General features: G+C 47.9%; 1 protein-coding gene and 1 pseudogene across 14 annotated transcripts in view; one reads left to right on the forward strand and one right to left on the reverse strand.

Moving 5' to 3' along the window:
* Positions 1-12,541, reverse strand: part of CDK12 (cyclin dependent kinase 12) — a 79,815-nt gene that overhangs the window by 10,119 nt on the left and 57,155 nt on the right. For 9 of the 14 annotated variants that reach the window (XM_036407913.2, XM_036407921.2, XM_036407920.2 and 6 more), the window contains one exon: positions 6,645-6,800. The exons of 4 other annotated variants lie outside the window; for them this stretch is intronic. The gene's annotated coding sequence lies outside the window, so the exon portion shown is untranslated. Of the gene's footprint in view, positions 1-6,153; positions 6,233-6,644; positions 6,801-12,541 lie in introns of all 14 variants that reach the window. One more of the 14 variants, XM_036407911.2, reaches the window with a different exon arrangement.
* On the forward strand, positions 3,185-3,314 carry LOC118702208 (annotated as a pseudogene).

The raw sequence follows: 12,541 nt of genomic DNA on the forward strand, positions 1-12,541 counted from the left end.
TTAATTAATTGTTGTAGCCAATTAACTGTAGTTGTGCAAATGAGTTTAGCACTAATTACCATGCAGTGCCTGTAATCACATAAAAAACTTGCTGAGAGAGAGAGGAGAAAGGAGGAATGGGAAGGGAGTGGTGACAGGAGAGAAGGGGACCTGGCATAGAGAGGCAGCCAAAGAAAGGGAGTAAGCAGGGGCCCTGAGATTTCCTGGTTAGGAACCATCTTGGCTGCGAGGGAAGAGAGCTCTCCAGGCCACGCCAGGACCTCCGACAGCCAGGAATCTCTGGAGATAAGAGCTAGTCAAGAGTGGTCTCCCTTGTGTCTAAGAACTTCCAATCAAAAGGCAGATGCAGAATGGATATCTCTGGTTGTTTCAATGCAGTATAGTCCCTATAAATCCTGAAGGCCTTCGTGTTTTCCTCCCATGGCTGGAATTACTTGGTAAGGATGGCGGGCGCCACTGTGAGGACATGTGCCATTTTTGATGGGCCAAGGGAAATGGAGAAGAGTGGTGTGTGCAGTCAGCCCGGTTCTGGAGCCATAAGTAGACAGGGGAAATTATTATGAGTCCACAATCACTACAATAGGGCCAAGGGAGCAATAGTAACATCAACTATAAAAGAGCCAGTTCCAGCAAGAGGTGGGAGGAGACAGCCTTTTACCAGATACAGCCCCCGAGAGAGGAGCCAAACCTTCTCTCCTGCAAGGTGGCATCTCTGCCACCCATCATGTCTGAGCCAACTCAGGTTTCTCCCTGTCAGTTCCAACCAGTGACCAGAGGCTGTGGTCAGACCAAATGATTTCTGCAACTCCTGACTTAGTGTGAGGGGAAGAGCAGTGGTGAAGTCAGGACTAAACACTGGACTGATGTTTTACCTCCCACCCCATTTTCCCCCTGCACCTTGTTCCAGGCACTGAGACTGCCCCAGGTGTAGTACATGTGGAAACCTCACCACAACCAAATAAAACGGTGCTACATCTCCCTTACTCCTCCAGAATAGAGAGCTCACTTTTAAAAAACAAACATATTTTATTGATTTTTTACAGAGAGGAAGGGAGAGGGATAGAGAGAAGCACTGATGAAAGAGAAACATCGATCAGCTGCCTCTTGCATACCTCCTACTGGGGATGTGCCCGAAACCAAGGAACATGCCCTTGACTAGAATCGAACCTGGGACCTTTCAGTCCACAGCCGACGCTCTGTCCACGGAGCCAAACCAGTTAGGGCATAGAGAGCTCACTTTTTGTCATAGTCCTCATTTTCCTTAGACCTATGAAGAAATATATTCAACTTCATATTTCCAAGGAGTATCTTGCCTCCTCATTCTCTCATAGACAACCAAAGGGTGGATCCTCCCTCTCCCATTCCAGGTCTCGGGTCTGTGGGCAGATGGCCGGTGGGCTCCGTCCACTTCAGCCTTGTTCTTCCCTGGCAAAGGGAAAACAATTTCAAAGACACATGCCTTACGGTCCCCACTCAATGACACTGCCTCTCTTCTAACCTATGAACCAAAGTTAGCTGTGACGACCTGAACTGACCCAAGATGCTCCAGTGTTCTTCCTGCCTCCAACATCTCTCTTCTAACACTCCCTTTTCCCAGCAACCTTGGTCAAGGTCTGAGAAAGTCTGGTGTAACAAAAGAGCCCTATTATCTTGGGTTCCAAGATATCTTCTTTGCCATTTAATAGAATGTGATAGTGGGAAAATAACTTACTATGAGCCTCATTTTTCCTAGTCTATGAAATGGAAATAATAGTGCCACGTCTGAAAGATCAAGAAGCTTAATAACTCTGAATATAAAACACTCAGCACACCAAGTAAGATGAGCTACTTCATTCCTTTTTTTTTTTTTTTTTTTTAATCCTCACTTGTGGACATGCTGAGAGAGTGAGTGAGAGAGAGAAAGAGAGAGAGAGAGAGAGAGAGAGAGAGAGAGAGAGAGAGAGAGAGAGAGAGAGACAGACATCGATGTGAGAGAGAAACAGTGATCAGCTGATCAGTATGTAGGGAAGCCCACATACCCCAACAGGAACTGAATGGGAAACCCAGGTGTGTGCCCTGACCGAGAATTGAACTTTTGGTGCACAGGCTGATCCCCCAATTGAGCCATTCCTGCTGGGGAAAGTATTCTTTAACAGGTGAATCGTTAAACTGTGGTACATCCACATCATGAAGTAAATAAAAGGACCAAGCTATTGATACACATAAAAACATAGATGGAATCATGCTGAGTGAAAAAGGCAAATCCTAAAAAATTGCGTAGTGTATAACTCCATTTTTGAAGTGACAAAATTTTAGAATTGGAAGATAAGATTAGTGTTTGCTAGGGTCTGAGGAGGGCATGATTATACAATAAAAGGGCAACATGAGGAATACTTGTGGTATTGAAACTGTTCAGTATCCTGACTATAGTGATAGATATTCAAATTTATACAGGTAATAAAATTACATAGTACACACACAAACACACACGTACGAACAAGTAAAACTGATTAAATAAGACTGGTGGATTGTATCAATGTCAATGTTTTGGTTATGATATACTGTATGTAGTCTTGCAAAGTATTACTGTTGGGTGAAAGTAGGAAACATGTATAAGGGATCTCTTATTTTATTTCTTTTTAATATATTTTATTGATTTTTTTATAGAGAGGAAGGGAGAAGGATAGAGTTAGAAACATCAATGAGAAAGAAACATCGACCAACTGCCTCCTGCACTCTCCCTACTGGGTATATGTCCGCAACCAAGGTACATGCCCTTGACCAGAATCTAACCTGGGACCCTTGAGTCCGAAGGCCACCACTCTATCTACTGAGCCAAACCTGTCAGGGCAGGATCTTTTAAAAATGTATTGTTTCTTATAACTGCATGTGAATCTATAATTACCTCAATTAAAAAAAAGCTATGATAGATTATTAATGTCTCTGCTGGGTATAGAAGGAAGAAGAGGTTGCCCTTGTGTTTCCATTGCAGGATTCCAAAGAGAAAAATTAAAAAATATTATTCTCATTAGGGTATATCAATAAAATGATCATAACCATGGGGAGCCATTTGTATCTGTTGACCCAATAATTCCACTTCTTGGAATTTACTATAAAAAAATGCATGAAGTTTTGTGTGTTAGGATGTTTGTTGTGGTATTATTTAAAACAGTAAAAATATCTAAATAATTAAAAATAGGAGATGATCACTTCTCGGCCTTTTGGCTAAGATCTAGTGTAGTATCTGTTCTTATCAGTTTAAAAATAGGAGATGAGCCTTATAAATCATGGCCTATCAAGATAATGAAATATTCTATAGACTTGAAGCAGTTTAAAAATACACACCCAGCACAATGCAGGCACTCAATAAATGACAGTTCACTTTCCTGGGATGTTCTGGGTATCAAAAGAGCTTATGTGGGTAAATGTCCTTATACTATAAGGTGCCTGGTGAACACTAGATGTTGCCAGCTACCCTAATGGCTGTCTCTCCCAGCTCTACCCGAGTCAAAGATGTGCTCCAGGCAGAACACTGTGTAAGATGCCCCTGGCTTGAGAGGAATGGGAATGGGGGAACTGACTTACTGGGGATTATGAGTCAAGGGATTGGGACTTTCCAGAAGACTGCCAACCCTGGTTTCATGAAGAAAAGTATGGACATTCTTCCTAGAATATGCATATACACATATAGGACTATAATCATGGAGTGTTTGAAGCAATGCTGACTCGATAAAAGTAATAGACACTATTGCATCTACCCTTTTTGAATGAGTATCAGGTACTGTCCTAGGTGCTTTACACATATTATTTCACTATATTCTCTCCACAACCTTAAGAGGTTGTTCATATGCATTTCAGACAAGGAAAATAGGGCTCAAAGTGGCTAAGTGACTCACCAAAGTGGCACAGTTATAAATGGCAGCACTATCATTGGAACTCAAGGCTGTCTGCTTAACACATATTACATTTATTTATTTTTAATTTTTATTTTTTTAAAATATATTTTTATTGATTTTTTTACAGAGAGGAATAGAGAGTTAGAAACATCGATGAGAGAGAATCATTGATCAGCTGCCTCTTGCACACCCCCACTGGGGATGTGCCAGCAACCAAGGTACATGCCCTTGACCGGAATCGAACCCAGGACCTTTCAGTCCGCAGGCTAATGCTCTATCCACTGAGCCAAACCGGTTTCGGCACATTTTTTTTTTTTTTTTAAATATATATATTTTATTGATTTTGTACAGAGAGGAAGGGAGAGAGATAGAGAGTTAGAAACTTCGATGAGAGAGAGTCATCGATCAGCTGCCTCTTGCACACCCCCTACTGGGGATCTGCCCACAACCAAGGTACGTGCCCTTGACCGGAATCGAACCTGGGACCTTTCAGTCCGCAGACCGACGCTCTACCACTGAGCCAAACCGGTTTTGGCTTGGCACATTTATTTTTTAAACATATTTTTATTAATTTGAGAGAGGAAGGGAGAGGGAGAGAGAGACAGACACATCAATGATGAGAGAGAACCTGCCTCCTGCATGCCCCCAACTGGGGATCAAGCCCACAACCTGGGCATGTGCCCCTGACCGGAATTGAACCCGGGACTCCTCAGTCCACAGGCTGATGCTCTATCCACTGAGCCAAAACAGCCAGGGCAACACATACTACATTTAGAAGGACTGAAAAGGGGTGTGCTGTGTGAAGATTGCAGTGAAGATTTTCTGAGAAGCCCCAGAAAAGTAACCCTGTTCTTCCAAATCCCCTTGGGTAGTAGATAAAGACTTAAATCCATCCAGGCAGAAGCAAAACCTCTGAAGAGAAGTAGGCCCGTTCTGAAGCCTTGTATCCCATGAGTTTTTCCAGATATCTAACCGCAAACCCTCCTGCTAAAATCTGATTCTTCCCCCGGTTTTCAGTGGAGCTGGTAAACAGCTGATCTGGTGCCCTCCAGGAGAGGTCTAGGTCAGAGGGGTGAGAGGAGCTTCTCCTTCCCCAGTTCTGAGAGGCCATGACTAAGACACTTCAGTCCCTCTGGCCTCGTGGGTCTGCCCCAAAGTATCAAACCAAAGAGAAAATGGGCCAGGAAGAAAAGCAGAAAGTAAAGTCTAACCAGACCAAGGAGACCAGCTTGGAAGATGGCCTGGGAGCCCCTCGGGATCTCAGTGCCGGGAACAGGTGAAGTTAAGGTGGCAGTTTTTCCTACCAGGCTCCGCAGCCAGCTTTGCGTTTGACATCTACCTAGCCGTGGAGGTCTGGCCGGCATCCCTCATGCCAGCGCTCTTGTCTGTCTTTACATGACATCTCTATAGAAAGGAGGGGCTGGGTTCTGCCACTCAGAATTTATTCCTCCTATTTCAGTACTGCCTCGCTGAACTTGCCCAGGACCAGGCAGTCCAACTGTGGGCCTTAGAGATGCCCGGAGAAGAGAATAATCATGTGAGAAGGATGTTGGGATCCTAGGTCTAAAGCTCTTTCTCTCAACAGGAGAGCCAGGAGGGCAAATGAAGCCTGAGTTTGGATGCAGACTGGGGAAGGGAAGTCTTACCCCACCCCTTCTCCATCTTTCCCTCCTCCTTACACTATTCTGTCCTTCTGGGGCCAAGCATACCCACTGTTCACTTTGGCTTCCTTCACCACCTATCCTATGGATAGGAGAGGGTTAAAGGCATGGTATGGGCAAGCTATAAATTTCCTATCAGTGTGGGGAGAATAGGACTGTTGGCAAGGAGGGGGCTGGGCTAGGGGGAGGGGGAGCTGGGAAAAAGCCAGGAGGTTGTCTCTAGGTAACAATAAACACTGCAAGCAAGGAGCAGCTGTTACACTTACTCTCTCTGCATCACAATGCTGAAATAACACTAATAAACCAGTGTGCCCAATGCACAGGCATACATGCATTTAGGGCCGGGCTCCACAGTACCCCTGGCTGCCCTCTGCTTCGGGTCAGGGCCCTACAGTGGACATACCAGTCTTGGCCTGGCTATCCTTGTGGAGAGGATGAGTGTTGATGGGTCAGTTTCAGAGTGGCAGTCTCAGAGTTCGGGGAGTAGCAGGGACTAGGGACTCTGAATTCAGATCCTGGTGGGAAGAGTTCAAGTAGGATAACTCTTGAGTGAGTGTTGGGAGGTGAGAAGGAGAACAAGAGGGAGAAAAGTATAGGGAACAGGCAACTACTTACACCAAGTCCTTAGATTGGACTTGGAGGGGATGAAATGGCCAGGAGTGGAGCTGAATGAAGGGAGGTGGACGATGAGAAGGGCTAAGGAGAGGTTTGAGAAAGAGGAGAAGCATATGGTATTGAGGAGTGAGTCTTCTATTTCTCTCTCTCACTCCTTCTTACATCTCACCGCACCTGGTGCACCCCCTCACAGCACTACCATTATACCAGAGCTCCTGATGCTGTCAGGAGAGCTGGGGAGTGGAGCTAGTCCCACGTTCCTACATAAAGGGCAGTCGGTCTCTTCCTATCTCAAACCAAATCCATCTCTGGAGCTTCAGGAGCATCCCAGCACAGCCCCTCTCCCCAGCAACAAGCAGAGTCACCAGCAAAGAAAGCAATAGAAATAGGCAGATGAGTCCTTGGACTCTGTTGGAGAAGTCCCCTCCTCTTAGCCCATCCTTCTCTGAGTTTAGAGGGAGGATAGTAATTATGTATTTGGATCCTTGCTTACCTTTGCTGAACAAGGCCTCTCGCACTGTGGTCAAAGGCATGACTGGTCCTCTTGGTCCATCTCCTGGCCCCTTCCTGATGTTGTGATCGCAAATATAGCACCCTATCATTCCCCCGATTCAGAAAAGATGGAGAAGATGCACACTGCCAACCTGGCCTGTAAGAGAGAGGGAGGGAGAGAGAGAAAAAAGGAGAGAGGGAGAGAATCAGCACCTTTGAGGATCATGGTGCCTATTTCCAGGGAAGAGAGTACAGAGACCAAGTAGTGTTATAATAATGTTTTTAAAAAACATAAATTCCCAAGTCATGTGGTGTCAGCTGGGTACCAAGAGTTCTGAGCAGGCAAGTGAGGGCTGGAAGAAGGAGCTTTGTCTGCCTGGGAAGCCCCTCTTCTGGATGATTCCAGGAGCCCTGAGCTGTCTAGCACATGTGGATGCCCAGTACCTTCTGTGCTGCCAATGGTTACAACAAGAGCAAGAATAAATGGCCCCGCCTATTCTTGCTTCACTGAAGCTTCTCACTGGGATGCTCAGCTTCTCCTGTTCTCTTTCCCATTTCCCTCTCTTCCTTCATAGCTAGGGCCTCTCCGAGGCCCCACAATCCAGATAAGAGACCTTTATCCGCAGAGCTCAGAGTGGGGAGAAACAGGCAAAAGAGAGCCCTCACAGGCCTGGGCCCCCTTCCCCCTGCTGTTTTCATGAGCCTGCGCCGCCCCCCTACCCCACCCCGGCACCGCTATGAGTCACCAAAACCTTGAGCTCAGCTGAGCTGCCAGCAGCCTTCTCCCTCCCGCTGCTCCAGCCAAGCAGACATGCACCCGAAGGGTCCCAGAGCCCCATTCTGTACTGCTAGGAACCTGCAGCGCACATACCCACTGAGATGAGTGAGCAGAGGAGTGCGAGAGACCTCAGGCAGGTGCTCTGTGCTGAAGCAGAGCCGGCTGCCTTTCCCACTGCTGTGTTTCAGAGGAGAACCAAGGCTCTGGAAACAGGAGCCACCCTAATAAATCCTCAGAAAAATATTCAGTATGAACAGCCTGCCCTGCGTTAGCAGTCAGCTTTACAAGAGGGACTACAGGCCTCTTAGTACCCAAATTTTCCCCATCTCCTCCCCATTTTCAGGCTTCTTCCTGATCTCCCCAAGAAAATCTCCCTTTCCAAATCCCTGGCACGGTTCTCCTCCTCTCCCCCTACCCCCTGCAGCCCTCAGAAGCAGTGGGGGAGCTGGAAGGATTCTTTCCAGGCTGTTTAGGGGATTTGAGGGGGGCCCTTCTTAACTTGCTGGCAGTAGAGAAGGAAGAGAATCAGACAGCCAAGAAGGTGGTCCTGAGGGTCTAAGGATAGGGCAGGGTGAGGCTGGGACACTTAGAGAGGAACATCCTGCTCCTGCCCAGGGCTTCTGAGGATATGAAATGGGGACTGAGATAGAGGAGAAGATAATTCTGGGAGTGGGGAAGGTGTTAAGGACCTGGAGGGTATGACCAAGTTTCTACCCACACTGCTTTCCAAGCTCTCTGCCCATTCTTGCCCTGACCCCAACTTAGTCTCATGAAGCAGAAAACAAAGAATGTTTAATGTTTTGAGGAAGGAAGAAGATGCCAGGAAAAACCACCCCTAGTAACCTGCGGAAAGTCCCTTTTCTCCATCCTGCTCTCCCTCCTCAACCCTGTGCCTGAACAGAGAAGAAGAGGAGGCGGGGACAGGGCAGCAGGACAGGTGCCCTTTTCTCCAGTGTGGCCAAAACCACACAGAGCCAGATGGGCCCAGCTGAGAGCTCTGGGGCCGTGGCACCACATGAATACAGGGCAGGGGCATTTCTGACAGCCTCAGAGCCCGCAGCTTCATTTCCATCTCTGTTCTCGGCTTAGACATGGATAACAGGTGTAAGACCACTCCTCAGGACTTTTTTTTTTTTTTTTTTGAAGGGGGAGCTTAATTTTCTCTAGTAGCTTATATTGCAGCAGGGAAACTTGTGATAAAAAACAAAAACAAACAAAACAAAAAAACCCCTCAATATTTAGTCATCATTGAGGGATTTATTTCTAGGTCAAGGAACTGAGGTAGTTGGTGCATTTCTTTCTCTGTGGACCTTATAAAATATGGTGAAATCCCATGGAAGTGGGGGTGGAGTGGGATCTGTCTGCTTGGAAGCAAGGGGATACATAAGATAATCTTTGGAATAGGCTGGATAAGGGAAACGTCCCGGAGTAGTGCACCTGCCTTCCTCCCCTGAGTTGCTTCCAAGACCCAGGGGCCAGAGACAAGAGACTCCAAGCAGTAGAGTGATATCCTGCTGACACTCCTCCTTTGACTTTCCTCCCCACACTCTACCTTTCCCCGTGTTTCCAGAAACTCTCCAAATCCAGGAACACAAAACACCAGGATAGGATTCAACCGATTTCCCATCTCTGGCTCTGTTTCCACCACTATAAAATGAAGAGTTCAGCAAGATGAGCTCCAAGTTCTCTTCCTTGCAACAGTAAGGTTCTATGATTCATACCCCAAAGGCACAGACCTCATTTGCATGCTGTTTTGCATGTAATCTCCATGGCACTTATTTCATGTCTAAACGTACAGAAATATCTCTGAACCCTGCCCTTATCCTCTCTCTCACCACAGTCTCTGGCTCTATGGCCCCTAACTCTTGTCCTCTCTTCAAGTTCTGTCCCCACCTTCCTTTCACTTCATGTTATAGCACTCACTGGGACAAGCCCAACTGGACAAAATTCCGGGAGCAAGAAAACAGCCTTACCTAATATTCTGGCTGCAATTTTGGGCCCCAGGCCTGAGTCAACCGGTACAGTTCCATCCTTTTTGAAGCTCCCGGCAGTTGGGGGTAAATCCTGGCGCTCCTCAGTGCCTCCCCTCTTCCTCCACCTCACTATTCTCCATGCCAGAACGCAAAGTGGCCAGTGATTGATGGGCCTGGGTTCCTGGTAACCGCACCCAGTGGCCCAATCCTCCTCCCTTACCCGATCCCTCCCCTGTCCCTATTCAGAGATCAGATTGTCTCATGTTGGTCCCTGAGGTCCCATTAATTAAAAATACATCCAATTAAATGGCAGGTGAAAACGTGCTATTGGAGCTCTCCATCCCTCTTGCCCCAGCTTGGCCCCCCCACCCCCTAAGGCTCAGCTGTGTTTTGAGCTGAGAAAAAAAGAGAGAGAGAGAGAAGAACGAGGGAGAGAGAAGAGGAAGACATAGGAGTGGGGGTATGGCAGTGGGGGGGTACTATTTGAACCTCTGCCAGGGTAGCATGTGCCAGCCTGGGAGGGTGGCACTGTGCCCTGATGTCTAATTTCTGGAGGTGTGAGTAGGTTCAATCAGCTGGGTACCCACTTCCATTTCCCTTAAAGGGGCAGAGGGAAGTCAAAGGGCATGGCTAGCTGTGCTGCCCTCCTTCTGGGCTGAGTGAGTGAAGGGCAGAAGTGTAAATGATAGAAGGCCCTTAGGTGGGGGTGTGATGTTCAGGGGTTGGGAGAGTCTGAGGCCTCCATTCTTGGCATATCACTGCTCTTTCCGACATTGCAAAGAAAAGAAGAGGCGACTGGGACCCAGGTGGCAGGGCATGGCAATGTTCCCAAGCCAGGCGGTGCCTACTCCTGCCCACAGGAAAACTGAGAGAAGAATGGAGGGAGGGAGGAAGGAGCCATAATCTGGGTGGGAGCAAATGGGTCAGATAGGATAAAATATACAAGGATGAATAACTGTGTTGGGACTTTATAAGGTAAGAGGGTCTGAAAAGACTTGTGTTTGCCCTTTCTCTAGGCAGAAAGGAACAGCAGTATTGGGAAGGCACCTTGACCCGGCTACCTGGCAGGCTGTGAGTAGGGTATCTCCCTCGAGGAGCAGTGATAACTCTCATTCTCTTCCACACTTATTATGTCCTCAGCATTTTGTCAGCATGTACCCCCATACCCCCTCCCCTCCACTACACACCCCCCTCCCTTCCTGGTAAAGTCCTCTGGCTCCAGGCAATGCAAAGCTAACGGGCACCAAGAGCTGTTGAGAGAGGAGCTAGGAAAGAAGGGATGACTGGGGTGGCACTCAGAATCCAGGCAGGAATGGGGGTGGTTTGCCGACTCAGGGCCCCCGCCTGGCCTCCTTGGCAGCCTCAGTACCTCCTCACTTCACTTTAACGCTAATTGGAGATTTTAATCTGCGCTGCTGCTCTGCTCGGGGTGCTGGGGGGAGCGCCAGCTGTGCAGTAATTCCAGCAGCACCGACTGTTTAATCAAGCTGTCCTCCTGGGGAGGGGCCCTCGGGCATGGGGGTAGGAGGGAGGAGCAGAACCTCTGTCATCTCCCTTAGCCTGTTCAGCCTGGAAGGGCTCATAGAGACTGAGGCGCAATTGTGTGGAGCCTCCTCCCCATAAGGGCTCCATGGCCCCTTGAATCCCTAGCAGAGCCATTACATGGTGTGAGGTCAGTATGAGGCTCATGGGCCAAAGCAGCCTCCTTCCCCATACTGCTTTCTGACACCTTTTCTGGCCCAGAGCCCTGGGGTGTCCTGGGGTATCCTCCACCCACTCAGGCTGCAAATGACTATCAGACCATCTTGAGGTTTGTGCTGGGGGAACAGAAGGCTGAACTTTCCCACTGTCTGTCTTCTAGGTCCTCTCACCAACGCTCTCTCACTAACAAAGCTACTTCTCTTAAAACAATTGTAAAAAAAAATTTTTTTCTCTGAAAAGCACAGGTAGCCCCACCCTCCGAGCTAAAAAGTGACTGTCTTAGAAGCAGGGAGACAGTGGAGTGGATGGCTAGAGGATGCTACACTCTGAGGGAGAGAAGCACCTATACAAGTTGTTCAGCGCCTATAGCTAGGGGGGCTTCCCAAGTTCAGCTGGGAATGTACTGAGAATCAGGTCACTAGGACAGTGTCCAAGGTCTCAGGCCATCTTTAAGGAAGAACAAGTGGTACTTAGAATTCTTTTGGTTTCTTAGGTCCCATTCTCAGGCCCTCTTGGGGCCTTTCTGACCTCTGTGTTGGAGAAAGGGTACCCACTGTTGCCCAAGTCCTATCTGCTAAGGGGCAGGAGATTTAATTGGTCAGCAGCACCCTCGTGTGGCAGAAACCAAGACTGCAGCTGCCCAAGTGGCCCAACAGCTTTGGGGCATCAGCCAGATAGACAGATTGGTGGGCAGTGTTATAAATGTTAGTGTTCTCTGTGCCATCAAGGTACCTCATGCATATTTACTGCTTGACCACTTCCGGGGAGCATTTCCTGCTTTCTAACCAGAGGGTCTCTGGTCTTTTACCCAGGAGCATGCCTATTCCTCCATCCACCCCATCCTAACTCCAACTCAAGGGGAGGGCGCACCTTACCCAGAACTGGCACTTGTTTAATGAAGCCTGCTGCCTGTGTTGCCTGGATTGCAAGTGTGAAAGAGGCACCGCTGAGAGAGGAGGCCTAAGGTCAAAAGGGTAAACTGATATTACCTCCAATGGCAGGAGAGGCTCTGGCACCTGTCAATTCTACAGGTGCCAGACAAGAGCTGCCACCTGAGCTCAAGACAAAGTATCACCTAGTGGTGGGTTCTGCCTTACAGCAATCCATTCTCCACTCCCTGGGGAGGTGTGAGGATGAGTACAGACTCCTCAGAGGCTGAGATCCTTGCCCTCTGGAATGGACACCAGGTAAAACACTTTCCTTCAAAGATCCAGATACCTTCTAAGAATGCCAGGCCACTGGGCAGAATGCACATCTGGAGCTTCAGACTTCTAATCCCAAGTGGACTTTTCCTTTCCAGTGTCAAATACTGTCTGTTTACTGGTCACTTGTTCCCACACCCACTAAATGGGAAAAATGGTTCTGAACTACAGAAAGGGGAAGGAGACTTAACAGGAAGTTCTCACTGAAGATTAGGCAAAGAATTAAGTCACTAAGGGCTTCCTC

This window comes from Pipistrellus kuhlii, unplaced genomic scaffold (genome assembly GCF_014108245.1).
Source record: "Pipistrellus kuhlii isolate mPipKuh1 unplaced genomic scaffold, mPipKuh1.p scaffold_m20_p_37, whole genome shotgun sequence".
In the NCBI taxonomy this organism is placed as follows: Eukaryota; Metazoa; Chordata; class Mammalia; order Chiroptera; family Vespertilionidae; genus Pipistrellus; species Pipistrellus kuhlii.